The sequence below is a fragment of the Phaseolus vulgaris genome, chromosome 8, assembly GCF_051622355.1.
Source record: "Phaseolus vulgaris cultivar YP4 chromosome 8, ASM5162235v1, whole genome shotgun sequence".
Taxonomy (NCBI): domain Eukaryota; kingdom Viridiplantae; phylum Streptophyta; class Magnoliopsida; order Fabales; family Fabaceae; genus Phaseolus; species Phaseolus vulgaris.
Genome location: NC_143505.1, coordinates 12137173 through 12151220, shown reverse-complemented (window position 1 = coordinate 12151220; position 14048 = coordinate 12137173).

The window sequence follows — 14048 nt, the reverse complement described above, 5'->3', positions numbered from 1 at the left end:
TCCTCATAAGTGCCTATATTTTAATATGAAATATTACTGAAATTAGACACTTATCATAGAGACGAACCCAACACTGAGTCTCAAGGTGCAAATTCACTTGAGAGATGTATTCAAACAAGACCCACCAGATCCAGAACTCTACCCAGCAAGACTCAGAGATTGCGAAATTACATTCGATGATGCTGTCACTAACGAAGGAGAATTACTCCAGCACATTGCACTTCTTGCAAATGCAGAACCTGTCAGTATTGATGAAGCTTTAAAAAGCAAAATATGGAAGGAGGCTATGCATGAAGAATTGAAGTCGATAAAGAAGAATGAAACTCGGGAGTTGGTGAAACTTCCAGCTAATAAGATGCCTATCGATGTAAAATGGGTATTCAAAACTAAGTTGAATCCAGATGGAACTATTGCCAAATACAAGGCAAGACTAGTGGCAAGAGGATTTATGCAAACAGAAGGGATTGATTTCTCTGAAGTGTTTGCACCAGTCGCAAGATTGGAAACTGTTAGACTGGTTGTTGCTATTGCTACTTTGAAAAACTGGAATATGTGGCAGCTGGATGTTAAATCAGCATTCCTAAATGGACCTCTTGAAGAAGAAGTCTATGTTACTCAACCTCCAGGTTTTGTTATAGAAGGAAGTGAAGACAAGGTCTACAGACTGAGAAAAGCTTTGTATGGCTTAAGGCAAGCACCAAGAGCTTGGAATAAAAGGATTAATACTTTCCTTTCAAGTTCAGGCTTCAAGAAATGTAATGTAGAGCATGGTGTGTACATTAAAGCAATGGGTGGTGGAGGTATTCTATTCATTTGCCTTTATGTAGACGACCTGCTCATAACTGGCAGTAATACAGGAGATATTGAAGCTGTGAAGCAGTGCTTGAAGTCTGAATTTGAGATGACTGATTTAGGAAGGTTGTCATACTTCCTTGGCATTGAGTTCAAACAAGTTGATGGTGGACTGTTTATGCACCAAAAGAAATACATTCATGATGTATTAAAGAAATTCAATATGCTGGAATGCAATACTGCAGAGACGCCTGCAGAAGCAAATCTGAAACTTGATAATGGTGAACAGGAATCAGCAGTGGATGGTACTTTGTTTAGACAGATGATTGGTTGTTTGAGGTTTATTTGTCATACAAGGCCAGAGATTTCATACAGCGTTGACTTGGTAAGTCGATTTATGAGTAATCCGAAGAAGTCGCATTTCATGGCAGCTAAACGTATTCTGAGATATTTGTGCGGCACACTTGATTTTGGAGTGCTTTACTCAAATCATTCAGAGAAAGTTGGGTTACAACTTGTAGCCTATTCTGACTCTGATTGGTGTGGGGATCTATTGGAGAGAAAGAGCACTATGGGTTATGTGTTTTTACTCTCTGGCTCTCCAATCTCATGGTGTTCCAAGAAGCAGGCTGTTATAGCCTTATCAACCTGTGAAGCAGAGTATATTGCTGCATGTCATGCTGCGTGCCAAGCTTTGTGGTTAGAATCGTTACTGGAAGAACTTAAGGTTGGCTTTGATGGCTATGTTGACTTGTTGATAGATAACAAATCTGCTATCAATTTAGCTAAGAATCCGGTTGCACATGGAAGGAGCAAGCACATAGAAATGAAGTATCACTTTCTGAGAGATCAAGTTGGAAAAGGGAAGATCAGACTGAAGCATTGCAAAACAGATTTACAAATTGCGGATATAATGACTAAGTCATTAAGAGCTGATAGATTCAGAGAACTTAGAAGACTACTGAATGTTGTTTGTCTTTAAATGTTTTTGTAGATTTTGAATTAGGGGAGAGTGTTGAAGGTTGACTAATTCAAAAGTCAAAAGTGAGAATAAATTAGTGGTTAGTTTGTTGTGGGTACCACTATAAATAGAGTTTGTGTGTATACGTGCAAATGTGTGCATATAACAGAAAGTGTATTTCTTCTCCCAGTTTTGTATTCTTCTGCTTCAGTTTGTTTAGCATTCTTTTTCATTTCTTTTCTCCAACACTCCTAAGTCTAGCAAAACTAAATCTATGTCCAATCATATCCCTCCTCCATGAAATGAAGACTTCCCACACCCTACCCCATCTTTAAAAACATCTTTTAGAAGCCCCCCTTTTATAGTTTTTCGAAAATCCCAAAAAATAGAACATTGTTACGTCTGTTTGCATTCCTCCGTTTTGTTCCTTATCTTCATCTCCCACTCTCCATTCCCTTCTTTTCTTACTTCCTCTTCTGGATCATTTTCTTCATTTGGGTGACTACCTAGGAGGAGTTTCTAAAATTTCACTTAACACCAAATTTGTTGTCCTTTCCTAAATTTTATGTGTTTCGTTGTACATATAAGCATTTGTGATTTGAATTTTTTTTTAAGTAATGTTTTTTTGTAGCATTAGTCAAACTTTTAAAAAGCTAACAAAAATTACGATTATAACTAGCTAGTATTTCTTTTACATATGGTTCAAAGATTAAAAAACCATACATAAACATCAAAGTAAAAACTTAGATGAAATGTCATAAATATTGTTATTTGCGTTCTCCGTTTATATTTTAAGTTTTAATTTTTATAATATGAATTAACATTTCAAAAAATAATAATTATGTACATTTTCGAGATAAAATTTCGAAGTGATTGAAAAATAATACAAATACTATTCATATGAGAGAAGTTTGTTTGCTAACTCTTATAACACTCACATATTTTATCAAATAACTCTCAATTAAGTATAGATAATTAAATTCACACTGATGAGAAAACTTGGCAAGATGATACTAAAAGGATTTGATATTGTCACCGTATTATCATTTCCTTGTATATTTACTAAAAAAATAAGGTAATTTGATTTCATGCTATATGAAAGGAGAAAAAAAAAAGTTAATAACTTAATTGAATATATATTTGTATCTATTTTGTCTAAAATGCTAATTTTGTCAGACATAATTGTATGTCAGGAAATCATGAAATAAAAATTAATTTTAGAAACAAAAAATAATTACTTGTTATAGTGACTAAATTAGATACCATTTTAGGGACTAAATAAAATTTTGATTTCTAAATTAGTTTCTATTATTGTTAGATGATTTCTAAATAGTATCTAATTAGCAATCAAGGTTTTTCTACCAAATTTAAAAACTAAATAATTAGTAGTTAAAACTTTGGTAGTTAATTAGATATTTATTTAGAAACCATTTAATAATAATAGAAACTAATTTAGAAATAAAAATTTATTTAATACCTAAAATAATATCTAATTTAGTCACCATAACAACTAATTATTTTAATTTTTAAAAATTAATGTTTATTTTATAATTTTTTTTTATTGCATTATTTGGATTTCAAGAAAAATCCGCATTGTCCCATTACAGATACAGTCTCTCTGTAATAGCTGACAAAGAATTCTATATGTGTGGAGTGAAGATGAAGTGTGAAGTATCCAAATTTGGGTTGTGATGTTGCATGTGTTGGGTGTGGGAAGAAGACAAAAAAAGCACGCCTAGTAAACATAGTCATTTATTTTTGAATTTGATGGATTAGCTTAGCTGGCATTGCCTTTCTCAATGTCCCTTTCTCCATTCTTGGATGGATTCTTGGTCCACCTCACTCCATTCATTACACTCTATTCTTTAAATATTCTCTCTTTTTTCCCTACAATTTACAATTATTAGTATTATCTACATACAATTTTCATACTATTTGGACCACTTTGTTTATATTTATCTTTTAAAAGAGCCTTTTCAATAAAATAACTAAAAGTAATTTAAAAAAATACTTGACTCACTATCTACCACAAATTGTTCGTCTGAAATATACTTAACTTCATATTTTAAATAAAATTTTATATTAACTTTTTTATGTGAAAAATTGTGATTAAAAAGTAATTACACTTACCATGATCTCTCATATTTTGGAACAAATACTATAGAATTCTTTAATGAAAATTTATATATAGGTTTTTTAGGGATGTTGACGATACGGTTTGATTTAACTTTTGGTTAAAAATACATTCAAATAAAACATAAAATAATTATATATGGTTTGATTTGATAGAAAAAAAATCAAACTAATTGTAATTACAGCTTTTAAATATGATTTAGTTTAAATGGTTTTTACAGATTTTAATTATAATTTTTTATTAAAAATTTATTCTTTCTTTTCATTTTAAATTAAAATAATATATTTTTATAATTTAATACCAACAAATATAAAATAAAATTTAATATTAAATTTAAAAACATAAAAATATAAGAACAGTTCATATTTTCTTACTTGTGTCATATTTTTTTAATGCTTGAGAGTTAAAATCGAACTAATTATCAATAATATGGATAGTTAATACCGAGATATATAAGGTAAACTATAATAACTACTTACAATTGGTGTTTAATAACGCATAATTAATATATTTATAGTGCACTTATTGTTTTTTTTTTTAGTTTAAGTATGAGCGGTAAATTTTCTTCAAGATGACTCGTTAATCGAATTGAAATATCTGATTTATATGAACAGTGTTTATATAAAGTTTAGTATATATTATGTGAATAAATTTGGTTGTATATGGTCCCCTCTTGCATAAAGTAGAAATTGTGAGTCCACATTTGTAGCATTTGGCAGTTGTGACCCACGCACAACTTTTTCTACGTTGCCATACCAAAAACACATTTTATCCTTTCTTAAAGAAAAGCTGTTATCGCTTTGAGGAGAAGACAAGTATAGATACTTGTCATCAAAAAAGAAAGACAAAGTATTGATACTCAAAGTGCATGTCACATATCTTACAATTTTTTTTAACTTTACGTTCAATTATTTCTGTACACAATAATTTTTCCGATGCTCATATTCTTCAAGAATCATAAAGATCATTTTTTTATTTTTTATACATATTATATAAAGGTCATATCGAATTTAAGATGGTAGAGTTATGTACTCTTTTGAGAACTATGTTGACTTATCTATCAAGAAATTATCTTAATTTAACAGTTATATTGTTTTTATGTTTTTAGGATTATATTGACTTTTTTGTGTGTATTTATATAACTATTATCTTCTATTACAATCATGTAACCATAAAGGAATCTCTGATAAGTTATTAGATTACTTAAATTGTGATATTTAATAGTTTATAAATTAATTACACGTGTCCTACTAATATAATTTTGTTAGTGAGACACATATGGTGTAAGTACAATAATTATGAGGTTTTTTTAGTGAGTTAAGGAGATTGCGTGAAATTTTATTGATTTTAAATTATGTGTTGGATTAATAATAGATTGGGTAGGGGATTTGTTAGGTATTCTCTAGTAGGGAGAGCTATAGTGAGAATTTAAACATTTTTTTTTATCAGCAATAAAAAATTAATAAATGAGAACTACTTCAAGGCTGATCCAACCCTTTTACAAACACACATACAATTTAACTCCTAACTCGACACCCAAAACCGCCGGTCAAAAGACCAACCAAACCAAGCGCTAAATAGCTTTACCGAATCAGCCGTATACAGGCCAAAGGATCCAGAACCCAACAGGGATAGGAAAAATAAACTTCGCGGGACTTTGCAGCAATCCAAGACCACACCTTTACTTGTGCTGAGGCAAAAACTTCTAACGCATCTGCCACTCCTCCATTAAAGACGACCGAGTTCCTATGCTTCCAAATTTCACTCACAATTCCAACCCAAATTGCCCCCCAAACATCATTAACCGAAACAGATGCCTGACTCAACCTGAATTGAATAAAATTTTGCATTGGATCCGAATGGATTACGAACGACACTCCAAGCCACTCAAAGCAAAGGCACCATACCCTCCAAGCAAAGTCACAAATGGCGAACAAGTGACTCGACGACTCATCGACCTTCCCACACAAGCAACATACAGGATTTTCAACCACCATCCCGCGCCTTACCAAATTAACCCTAGTTGCAATCCTATTTTCCAAAACTCTCCAGGCCAAGAATACAGCAGAAGGCAAGGCTTTACACCTCCACAACCTACAGTAGGTCGGAGAGGACTCCCCATCACTAACCCTCCTTACCTTGCTATAAGTTGAGTTAACAGTAAAACTTTGAGACCCCTCAGCCTTCCAGATCTAGCTATCCACCCCTCCCACATCCATCTTCACCCCTTGCAGCAACTGACTCAACTGCTCCTCCAACAACTTCTCCCAGTCAAAGAGGGATCTACGTCAGCACAAATGCCAAATCCAAACACCATTAAACCAGTTCCCGAACTTGGCCACCTTAGCAGCTTTAGCCGTGCTAAGCGAATATAATCTCGGAAACATTCCCTTCAGAGCACCACAATTCAACCAGTTGTCCTCCCAGAATGAAATATTTCCTCCATCACCAACTTTCCACTCAACCCCATCTTCAAAACTTCTGCCCCAGCCCACCGAGGCCCAAACCTCCTTCAAGTCTCTCCACCAAAGAGACCCCCTGCAAGGTTTACCTTCTGCTCTCAAATTCCTCCATCCACCATATTTAGAGTCAAGAATCTCTTTCGACAAACCTCCCTTGGCCGACCCCCACCTCCAAATCCACTTGCCTAGCAGGGCCAGGTTAAAAGTCTTTAAGTCAATGATTCCAAGACCCCCGTAGTCCCGAGGCTCGCAAACCTTATTCCAAGAGGCCCAAGCAATCTTCCTTCTGTCAGAACCCCACCCCCAAAGGAAATTTCTTTGGATCCGAACTAACTTGTCAACCACCCCAGATGGCAGTTTGAATAGGGACATAAAGAATAACGGAACTGAGGAGAGGACTGACTTAATCAAACAGATCCTCTCAGCCATCGACAAACACCTGCCTTTCCACCTCGACAGCTTGCCCTGAACTCTCTCTAACACCCCGTTCCAGAAAACACTGCGCTTATGGCATCCTCCTACCGGTAACCCTAAATAGACAAAAGGAGTTACCATCACCTTACAGTTAAGAGTAGCTGCAAAACGCTGAAGCAAACATTGATCCAACCCCATCCCGCCAATACTGCTTTTTAAAAGATTCACCTTAAGCCCAGAAGCGAGCTCAAAGCAAAGCAAGATAGCCTTAATATTAAAAACACTTTTGGTATTCGCTTCGCAAAAGAATAATGTATCGTCAGCATATTGTAACATACTAACCTTCACCTTATCTCTTCCAACCTCCAGACTATCAATCAAATTCTTCTCTTCAGCCATCCTAGACACCCCAGCCAACCCTTCTGCAACTATAAGGAAGAGGAACGGAGCAAGCGGGTCACCTTGACGAAGTCCCCTCCGAGGAGTAAATTCCCCAGTTGGACTGCCATTCACTAATACAGAGACTGAAGCAGATTCTAAACAACACTTTATCCATCGAATCCATTGAGCACAAAAACCCAATCTTTCCAACATATAATATAGGAACTCTCAGCTAACCGAGTCATATGCTTTTTCATAGTCAACTTTGAAGAACACACAACTCTTCTTTTTCCTTCTATATTCTTCTAGCACCTCATTCGCTACCAGCACACTGTCCAACAAACCCCTACCTTCAAGAAAAGCAGACTGTCTAACATCAATCACTTTGCTAATCACCTTTTTCAAACGTAGAGACAACGCTTTTGAGATAATTTTATACAAACATCCTACCAAAGAAATAGGCCTAAATGCTTTTGAGAATTTAAACATTTAGCAGAAATAATTTACATAGTGTAATTGCAATACAAGGCAATTATAAAATTTTATAAATTGAAAAACCATTTATTTAAATTTTTTACAAAACTTAGTTTTAATATATTACTATAGTGATTAATTGAATTCTAATTGGTCCTTAAAAAAATTCTTTGCAAAGAAGTAAATGACAAGAAAATATTATATATGATTATATATATATTGAGTTGTAATTTTTTTATCTAATCATTGTTAAAAGATACCAATTTTATTTACTAATGTAGTTCCAGAGAAAAATTACTCTCACTCGGTCATTTTGTTATTATGATATTTTTTAAAAATAAATCAAAGTAGTTTTTTTATCTTTTTATTACTTCAAAAGGATATATGTCAATTATTATTATTTTTTTATTGAGACGTTTTTATTTTTAAAATATAGAACTCAAATTCGACCAACATATTTTATGTTTATCAATTAATTTGATTATAATAAAAATAAATAAAATTTAAGCAAATTAAATACTTTTGATATATTTTAAAACAAAAAGTTAATCAACATAGCTTTACACGTGGATATTAGAACTAAGATGCACTTATTCTTGAAAATGGAAACCGTTATTTAAATTTTAAAATTTGGAAATGATCTCAATTTTTAAAAAGTTATTTGAATTGGAATAAATATTAATTATTAACTTTTCAATGTTACATTCCCATTCTTTTAGTTATTAATTAATTATCAACATTATTGTTGTTTATATATTTACTTATATATTTATATATTTAAATATATTTATAAAAGTAAGCTTGATTTTTTAGAGAAAATTGTTTACCCATATTTTCTTACTTTTATATATGAAGATATTAATATAAATATAAAATTTTGTATTTTTTATTTATTATTGATGATAAAATTCAATTATTAAATTTCTACATTTCCGTTTCTCAAATTGATGATTCAAATTAAAGAAACTTTTTTTATTATTAAAGCAGCCTTATTATAATTAAAATAATTCAAATAAAACTAAAATAAAATCTTATAAAAAATTCAAAAATTAAGTCAAAGAAATTAATCCTTGGAAATTAAAACTATGATTTTAAAATTTTGAAATTATTTCAATTTAAAATTTTACAATTTATTTGATGATTACAAATGTTAATTTTTTGCTTTTCAATGGCCCGTCTCAATTTTTCAATAATTAATTATGTTTATTTTTATGTTTATATATTTATTTAATGTGTATTTATAAAATTAACCTTAATTTTGGGAGGAAATTATTTTCTCCATACTTCCTTTCTTTTTTATATTAAAATTTAATTATGTTTCCAATATCAATTATATTTAAAAGATTTTATGAAATAGATAAAAAAATACAATGAGGTTGTTTATAATTATTTAATATAAACTTTTTTATGTATATTTAGTTAATTTTTATTTATTATTGATAAAAGTAGAGTAATTTTTATATCTAAGAAATGAGTTTGATAAAAAAAATTAAACTTTTTTCATAGAAAACTATACTAAATTATCTAGCGAACAAGCAACTCAAAAATAACACAATACAAATTTATATTAGTTTATCCAAATTCAATTATTACATCTAATTCTTCGTAAGACAACTACTTATGAGGTTTCACTGATTAAATTAACGATTACATGGGTACACATCATTCATAGTTATCCAAATACACAAACCACCCCTAATTATACGAGTACACAAACTACTTTGATCATACTGTCTTGATTTCTTCCTGAGACTAAGGCCTCATAAAATAGCAAAAGAAACAACTCTAAAAGACATGATAAGTTAAGCTCATAAGCTAACTTCACATATTGAAGAATTACAAATATTTTCGTTTACCTGATGATCACTAGAAGGTTGTAAAACACTTGTATTTTTTATTTTTATTTTGTATCTTGTTTTTTCGTCTTTAACTTGGTGTCTTCTTAAAGGTCTTCCAATATGAGTGTTGCTTCAATGAAAAAGTTAAGATCTGATAACATTGTCAGCTACATTGGTCTTGCATTGTATTCCTTAAAATTTGTTGACTGAAAGTTCAATATGGAAATTCTTGATCTTAACAAGCTATTGTCTTCTCTTTGAAAAGGAAACAATTTAAACACATAACAAGTATAACAATAATGAGATTTAAAGTTTAGATTAAAGTGTACCAGGTTTCAATTTGTTTCCCTTTTGAGTTTCTAACGTGGACATTGAGAAAGTATATACTTTATATGAAAACTCTCTCTAGTTTTGCTTCTTACAATGTATATGTGTGTTTCTCATTTCTTAAGATAACTTCAATTTACTCTATCAAAATGTTTTGTGATTATAGTTTTGATTACACACTTTGATTATAAAAAAATATGATTAAGCATGAATATGACTACTTTTAAATCGTCTAAGGCTTCAAGAAGAACAAAGGAATTGCTTGTATAGACGAACTAAACACTTTGTCTGATACTAGGTTTTTGCATGTGACTCTTTTAGCTTCAGGACTAATTTTTGCTAGCTCAGAGTCTTGGTGATAGAGTTAGATTGTTGATAATAACTTTGTGGTGCAGGTTAAGTTACTCTTAAGCTTTTGGTAGAATTGGAGCTCTTAGTGAGTATCTACTCAAGTAAAGGTAATGGAAGCTAGTTTAAATTTTCAATAAAATCTTAGGCTAGAAGATCTTGATGTGGAGGTGACGTGGTCACCAGTTCCAAATTTTATTTGCAGGATTTCTTATTTTGAGTAAATTGAAATTTGATTGAAATTGAAATGTGAAATTGTAGATATAGTAGATGTGGTAGAATGTATGAGTTTGGAATTGAATGAGTTAATGAATGTATTTGAATAGTTTGTTGAATCAATTTAAATGAAATGTTTGATGAGAATTGGTTGTTTGATTTTAAATGATTTTGATTTGGAAATCATATATATGTATAGATTGACATGATAGCTGAATGACTCATTGAGAGTGCTTGTATAATTCTGAGCAGGAACTGTCAATGAGTTGTGAATATTTTTAAAATTATGGATTGAATGAAAGGTTGATTCAGAAGTATAGCAGGTTTATGCAGATTTTTATGCATATCTTGCTCAGGTGAGATAATTCTCACTTAAGCGATAATAAAATGAAAAATGAGGTGCTCTCGAGTCTGTTTTCGCCCAAGCGAGAAGAAATCGCTCAGGTGAGACCTGAGATAAAATTTTGGGTGCTCTTAGGTTCAATCTCGCTCCAGCGAAAAAAAAATCGCTTGAGCAAGACCCATTCTCGCTCAAGCGAGTAAATTTCCGCTCAAGCTAAATTGTAAAAAAAAAACTGAAATTTTTAAATTTGCTTTTAAAAGATTGATTTATTTATTTTTGTATATTTTTACTTATAAATTATGTAAACTTTTATTTTATGTACATTTAATTGAAAATTTCTTTAATTAGTTATTTATATGATTAGTGAATGAATTGTTGTGTGTTTTAGAAATTCTAAACTTTGGTATGATTTGATTGTGTGATTTTGATATTGTGAGATTCAGAATATGAATTTTAATCAAGACATATTATTTTCAGGAAAGAAAATATCGTGTTAAGATTGTTTAGGATGTACATTGACTAGAGATTCGTTTAGAAGGAGATATCCTAACTCCCTTAAGGTAATTAAATCATAGAGATGAAGTTATTCAGGTGATGAGAGTCGAAGAGGTTCATATGAATGGATAGATTGTTTGAAAGATAACTAACTTGACTTGTTATATGAATTAATCATGTCATACTAGGAGAGATGATATTGAGATTATTTATGCGCATAGTTGTGTAGATTTTACAGTGAGATAGTATGATAGGTGCAAATCTCTGAATCTAAGTCAATGCACGAGTCTTCTGAAAGTATAGTCAATTGTCTATGTTTTGTGAGTCAATAGAAGTCTGACATGTGAAAGATGAATTGTGAATTTTAATAGACACTTAATGGTTTGAGAAATTGTATGAGACTTGATAAATTATGTTTATTAATTTAAAATTGAAATTATATATAATTTTTTATATAGCTAGCTTACCATGTTCTTTGTTTGTGTTGGTTTCTTTGATCTGTGATGATGTGATGATTGTGTAATTACACGAAAGCAGATGAGGTTGCAGGTAACAAAGTTCATTAGTGAGCAACCAGAGAATGAGATGTTTTTATTTTAGATGTTTTGTTTTTAAACTTTTGTGTATATATTAAATCCTTATAAAAAGATAGTTATATATATATATATATATATATATATATATTTATATGTTAATTAAATATTATTTATTTTATTTTTATTTTATTAAATATGGGTAAAATTAGGGATATTAAATTTGGTAGAAAAATATATAATTTTTTAAATATATGGGTAAAAAGATGAACCTAACTTACTTAATTGCTAAGTTATATAGATTTGAATAGATTTGAGTTGGATTGGAGATGACATTAACAATTTTTTATAATATTTTTTTATCACTTTTATTATAATTGTTTATTATTTTTAATTATCATGTAGATTAATAATTTATTTTTTTACATTGAAATATTTAATATTTTTTAAATAGTTTGAATTCTTAATTTGTTTACTTAATAAAAATTAACATTTTTATTTTTACTTACTATATTTATAATATCATATTTTCTGATTATAATTAATCTGTAATAAAATAGGTGAAGATCCTGATTAATTTATTGGTCAAATTAATTTATTTTTATTGTATTATAATAATATATAAAATAAGTCACAAAAAAATAAAATATATTTAAATGAGTCAATTCATTTAAATCACATGTTGTTATAAATTTGTTTACTCAACAAGTTATTTCGTTTTTAACATCTCGTAATAAGCTAACTTCTGTGAAAAAAAATTGACTAATTTTAACATCCATAAATAATTATTTGAAGATGAAATAATGAATTAATTTTATAATAAGTAATTGAGAGAGTTAACAATATTGTTTTTCCTAAATTTAAATTCTACTAATTTATTTATCTGTTTGATATATCTATACTTATATATAAAGGGGATTCCCCTCTTAACTGCTCTTAATTTTTTTTCTTATTTTATCCTTATATTAATATTTAATTTTATTATTGTATTATGGTCATTGTGTCATTTCTTATTCCCACTTTAACTGCTCTAAATTGTTTTCCTACTTTATCCTTGCTTAATATTTTGTTTTATCAATTTATTTTGGTTATTTGGACATTTTGGATTCTCCACTTTAACTGCTCTAAATTGTTTTCCTATTTTATCCTTACTTAATAATTTGTTTTATCAATTTATTTTGGTTATTTGGACATTTTATAATTTTAGAAATTAATAAAACAGTTTTTTAATTTTATTTTATTTGTTCTCACTACTTAACTGACAGGAAAGTGGAGAGAAATGAGTTACTTTTCTGTTTTAAACTAATATTTTTCTTTATTAAATAAGCGTTTTTTGATTTTAAAATTTTATTTTATTTGCTCTCATAGGCAGGTGAGTGGAGAAATTGGTTACTTTTCTGTTTTAAAACTAATATTCTTCTTTATTAAATAAGCATTTTTTAATTTTAAAATTTTATTTTATTTGTTCTCACTTAATGGGCAGGAGAGTGGAGAGATTGATACGTTTTATTAGAGAAGAGTGGAGAGAGAGGGGTGAAATGTGGGTTTATGCACGATTACTTTTTCTAGGCAAAAAAAATTATATATAAGAAAATTATGAGAGAGGAAGAATATAGAAACATCTTAAAAATTATTGTCTGATGCTATTCGATATTCTTTCTACAGAGTCCCCAGTGCGCGCAAATTCAATTTTGGTATTCTTTCAACAAATTCAATTTTGGTGCGTTTTCTTTCATATTTCTCAAGCACAAGATGAAGAAGGAGATAGAGAAGAAGAAATCGAGAAGTTCCAAGCTGTGATGCTCAGCGTGAGCAAACGCCTTCATTGTTGACCCTTCCAACATCTAAATGCAAGCGCTGGCTGCCACTATGCCTCCCGCCTCCTCAAAATTCTAATTTTGAGATTCTGAAACAGTGTATTACTGTTCCTCTTCACATTTCATCACAGCCACTTCACCATGTATTCTGTCTCCTCAATGCTTCAAAAACTCTAATTTTTAGATTCTCAAATGTGTATTGCTAATTTTCTTTATATTTCATCTCTTTTATTTATCTTATTTTGCTTTTCCTATTTCTTTAATATATACATTTTATTTTTTCCAATAGAGATGTTTAGTTTATTTTATAAATTAATAACTTCAATTTCTTTACTCATTAAGAATCACATTATTAAAATAATATTACATTTAATTTATTGTGATAAAAAAATATAATTATTTAATTATTTTTAACATATTTAATTAAATATATATATATACCTATATATATATATATATATACTCCCTATTTAACAGCTCTTAATTCTTTTCCTATTTTATCCTTATATAAAT